Source organism: Phalacrocorax aristotelis, chromosome 26 (genome assembly GCF_949628215.1).
Source record: "Phalacrocorax aristotelis chromosome 26, bGulAri2.1, whole genome shotgun sequence".
In the NCBI taxonomy this organism is placed as follows: domain Eukaryota; kingdom Metazoa; phylum Chordata; class Aves; order Suliformes; family Phalacrocoracidae; genus Phalacrocorax; species Phalacrocorax aristotelis.
Window position 1 is genome coordinate 1,657,477 of NC_134301.1, and position 5,221 is coordinate 1,662,697.

The window sequence follows — 5,221 nt, forward strand, 5'->3', positions numbered from 1 at the left end:
GGAAATCCTTGACTTGACCGCCTGGTGTCAGGGGAAGGCTATGGAGAAGTTTGGGCTTTGTCAGGAGAAAGAGGTGTCCTAAAGTCCATGCATCTTGGGTGACACAAAGGAAGAGAGATACCCACTTGAAGAGTGCAGCTTTGCATCTTCCAAGAGCACTTGCATCTCTGGGAGCCGTTTCAAGACCTATAAGCACATCTGCTGTGTGCTGGAATGCTCCTTGGAACAGCTGGGAGCAGGATGTCCTTCACATACTCAGTGTGTCCCATCCCACAGCTGCATGGGTTGCCCATGATACGGCCAGCGTAGGCATTGTCTGAGCCTTGACCACCACCGGCAAAGGGACAGAAAGATGGTTAAATCCACCCTTGCTATGTTCAACACCCCATTTTGTGATTCTCAGCTCCCCCCCGCTGCTGCTCCAGGCCTCTGTGTGCCCCAAGCCCCACCTCAAGACGTTGCCTTTCCATGGGACGCCACAAGCGGAGAGTCCCAAAAGGATCCAGGAGATCCAAGGCACCCACCTGGAGGGGAGATTTTGGGGCAATAGCAGGCGAGTGAGCTCCTGCAGCACAGATAGGCGTTGCTTTGGGGGCTTCTGCCCCACAGACCTGTCTGCCCAACAGATGTTCAGTGCTTATGCTGACGACTGGTTGGAAAACTCCTTGGAAAAGCAAGTGTCAATGAAAAGCCTCATCCCTGTGGCTCAGCAGCTCCTCCTAACCCCTTGAAACTAGATTTTGCTTTGGGAGCTTCTCCTGCCTCCCATGTGGGGCTTTTCTGCATCCCAATACTCATCTGGATGCTGCTCTCAGCCCATGAAGGCATGAGACGCAACTCAAACCCAAACCACTACAACCTACTGATTTGGGTCTGCCCTGAGCACTTTCCCTTCCCATCTCTGAAATGATGCTTAAAAAACTCCCGCTTAGCTCTCATCTGGTTGCAAAAGGAAATATAATCATCAACAGCAGGGGAGCCGAGGTGTCTGCAGGTATCACATTTGCAAAACTGGGATCTCTCAGGGAGGAAAATAATGCAGATTTGTGTGTAGGCGGCGGGAGAGGATTTTGGACATTAAAAGCTGTTACAGGTGGGTGATGCACCAGGCTGGGATAAAATAATATGGGAAATGGAGGGAGAAAGTTGAAGAAAAAGGATGAGCGCGTAGGCAGATGGATGACAAAGCCCTGAGCAACCTTGACTGACCCCATAGCTGACCCTACCTCAACCGGGAGCTTGGACCAGGGACCTGAGATCCCATCTAACCCAAATTACCCCATGATCCAACCCGAATTTTGCTATAATCCCTGCATACTGCACCACCCTATCTCACACCATAGTATAAATCCAAGCATGCTCCTGCCTCTTTTTGCCGGAGCTGTTGCACAAGAGAAGGGGTTAGCAGCACGCGAGGCACTAAATAAAAGGTGCAAAGTCCTTGTCTGGTTCCCCTCCCGGGCATTTCAGAGCCATCCCAGCCCCAGAGGCTTGAACGCATCCCGGAGAGAGCCTGGAACAGGTCCCTGCCTTGTGGTCGTGATGGGCTGAATCAGCTCAAGGCAGTTCTTATCCTGACATGTCTAATTGATACCTTGGGTCCAAGGTGTCATTAAAACGCTTGGATAATCGCTACAGGTACAGAAAGCCGGACTGTCAGTTTAGGGAGGGTGATTAATGTTCCTGAAATCCAGCGTGGGGTGTGGGAGGTGGGTTGGGGGGGAGCAGAGGGGGCCGGGGCTGGAGCAGCCCCTGTGGGTCCCTGCAGAGAAGGGCCCTGGGGTGGGGGGTGTCTCCAGAGGGTCGGTCCGGGCTCCTGCAGCCCAGGCGGGCTGCACACACTACACTGGCACTGGCAGGCTCGGCGGGTGATTACGACCTCTCGTTTAATCTTTTTTTATTAGCATCAAACACCCATAGTCTTGTAAGTACATGTGTTCTCCTATTGACGCGAGGCAGCCTTTGATGCTGATTTACGGCAGCGAGGTGCAGCCAATCTATAATTGTACCCTAAAAAAGGGGATATTAAGAAATTAAAGGCATTTCTGCAAAGCCAAGCGATCCAATCCCCCTTTCTGCCACCGTCCCGTGACACTTTGCCTTGTCTCTCCCAAGGAAGGGAGGTTGGACCCGCTGGGGATGTTCCATGGGGTCGAACCACCCTTGGGGTATGGCGACAAGGTGATTCCCCAAAAACACTTGTCCCTGGACCTGAAAAAAACCAAAGAAAACCTGGGGAAAATGTTGCTTGGCTGTCCCCAGAAAGGGAAAAAACCTAATCAAACCCCATATTAAGGAACGGGGAAAGAGGAGGTTGGAGGAGACCCTTTATGCATCATCTTTGGGTGTATAGGCTCCTCCAGTTCCTCGTGCCACTGTGATGGGTTGGAGGCATGGGCAGCGCAAGAAACAGGTCATTGCTGCGGCATTTCTTGGCAGGGGAGACTTTGCTGCTGCTAAAGAGGCAGGTTGGTATATAGGCCACTGAAAGCGGAGCAGATTTAGTTAAAGGCATTTATTTTCTTCTTAGCACCAAGTTAAACTCCGCAGCAAGTAGGTCACCCCATACTTTTCATGACATCAATTGCTCCAGGACCTGCTGGCTACCTCCGTTCTAGGAGAGGCTTTTGGCAGTACCTCTCTGCATCTTGGCCCATCTCTCCCATGAGCGGCAGACACCGGATCCGGTCCCTCACCTGCTGCCAGCGAGGGACACGATGTCTGTCCCCGCTGTCACCCCGCTCTCGTCCACCACCCGGCACGGCCTTGCCTGTGCCCGCGCTCCAGCCCTCGTCCATCAGAGCTCCCTCACTGTAACCCAGGCAGTTGCACCCCAGGGACCTGGGCCTGATCCGGTTGTCCTCGGCACCCGTTGGAGTCCCCTGGGAGAAAGAGGTGCCTCCAACGGGTGGTTCGCCCCATCCTGAGATAGGCAGCCTGGAGAAGGTGGCCGAGGTGCCCTCTGGGTGCTGCACATTGGGTGCTGGCAAAACGCGGGTGGTGGGAAATGGGGTGCAATGGGGCATCTCAGGGCATGGGGACAGAACTGTGCCACGGGCTCGAGGCAGGGCTCTCTGGCATCCCTTTTCTGGCTCTTTGGGGTCCTCTCTCCTCTTGTCTGCAAATAACCCACACCAAAGCCTGTTTGCCTGCTGTATTTCACTTCAGGGCTCCCCGGGACCTCTCCGAGCAAGCGGTGTGCTGTCTTAGAGATGGGGAAACTGAGGCACAGCACGGCACCAGCACTAAGTTGCATCAGGGCTCTGGGACATCATGCAGCATGGCACAGGGCAGAGGCTGGGTGGAAAGGGTGCCAAATGATGTCCGATGAGACAGCCAGGTTCCCAGATCTTTTGCTCTTCTTTTTTTTCGCTTTCCATCAGTATTTTTCCCCCTCATTTCTTCCAACGGGTCATTTACTGAGTCAGAGATCCCCCGAGCGATGAGCTCATGGAGAGGCTGGCGCACAGCAGACCTGGGGACGTGGGGATGTGCCACAGCCAGTCGCTCCGACCCCCCCCCCGTGCCCTGCTCACACCAGGACGTTTGCTGCGGCATGGGGGCACCCTGCAGCCAGACCCCGCGGGGCCGAGCCTCACCTGGAGGCGCCGAGCCCCCGGGGACCGCGCCGTCACGCTTCCCACCCCCGGCTGGCTGCAGACAGCTTCAGCCGGCTGCATCCGCAGGCAGCAGATTTACAACCACCCCATCGTCATTCACTGTCAAATTAACAGCTGAGTCAAAACAGGAGAGAGACGGCATGTTTCCTTAGTCCTTTTTCCTTAAATAATCCTTTTTCCCTCTAATAAAAGCCTCCTGGAGCTGCACCTCATCTCCCTGGCCTCAAACTAAAGCTTTTGGTGGCAGGAGCATCCCACTCGGGACAGCCCATCCATGCAGAAACCCCCCTGCCTGGGCACGCCAGATTTATACCGGCTTCAAAACATAAATGTCAAGTGATGGGGCTGCATAAATTACTTTTAATAAGAATAATGCTGCGTCTTGCTGGCATGTTAATACATATATTACCCATGCTGAGCGCAGAGGGCTCAGCAGGATGCTGAGCGTTTAATACACTTGTTCGAAATGCTCATCAGAGAGAAATCAGTGGCTCCCACTGGCAAACCCCAACGTGCGCAGCTCAAGCGTTGAGCGGTTAATGCTCTCTAGCTGGGTCACAGGCACGCCCCCCCGCCCCGAGCAGCCCCACCGCCGGCGCGCTCAGCGCTGGCACGAAACCTCCCCATAAAACCAAAGACGCCGGCTCTCAGCGTGCCGGCGGCCAGGGGCTCCCCAGGGCCGACTTCAGCCAGGGTTTGGATCTGCGGCGGGTGCTCGAGGCGTGCAGAGGTTGAGAGCAGAGGGGATAAATGCACAAAGGTGTTCGCATCCCGAAGGGGCTAAAATGGGATGAGGCCACGTTCAGACCTTGTTTCCCCAAAATCCAAGTGGAAAAGGTGCTCCAGCACTGATCCCCTTACCAACCGCCTTTAATCCTCCCTTATCTAAATACCTACAGTTTCCAGGGCCCCTTTTACCACCCTCCTGCGTCTGCCCACTCTGAATGAAGGGCTTTTACACTCTCAAGACTTCTTTATATTTTGGAGAGTGTTTTTTCTTGCCAGAGTCACATGCAGGCTGTGAAGCATGAGCTCCGCCATCGCCTCATTGCATTCACGGGCTGGAGGGCTTGGGAAGAGAGTGATTTACAATTCCCTAAAAGTGATTTATGCTCTTAGCAGAGCAGAGCAGCAGAGTCCCACACACACACGCACACCCCTCCTCTGTTGAAAGTTTTAAGATGAATTCACAGGCAGCCTCAAAAAAAATAAAAAATAGGAAAAAAAGGGGCTTCCCCCTGCAGCCCTCCAACCGCCAGTGCTGCGACTATAATTACCCAACCTATAATCAAGGTAATTTGCATCCAGCACGACCCAGAGTTGCACATGCCCAGCAGAATTTGCCAGCCCGCTGCAATCCTGCAGAACAGGGTGAAATTTTTTATAAGGAAAATCCTGCCACGTCATTGTATTCCTCGGGGGTCTTGCGCAAGCGCCCGGCGCTGGGGACAGCGGCGGGAGAGGGTGCGATCCAGCTGGATCGAAGTATTAACTTAAATTTAGGTGGTGCTGAGCTATCATTCCTAGACGTGGGGTTTCTCCTCTGTCTGTTTTGCCTGGATCTGCCCACAAAAATCCCTACCGAAGCCGTCGAGGAGTCT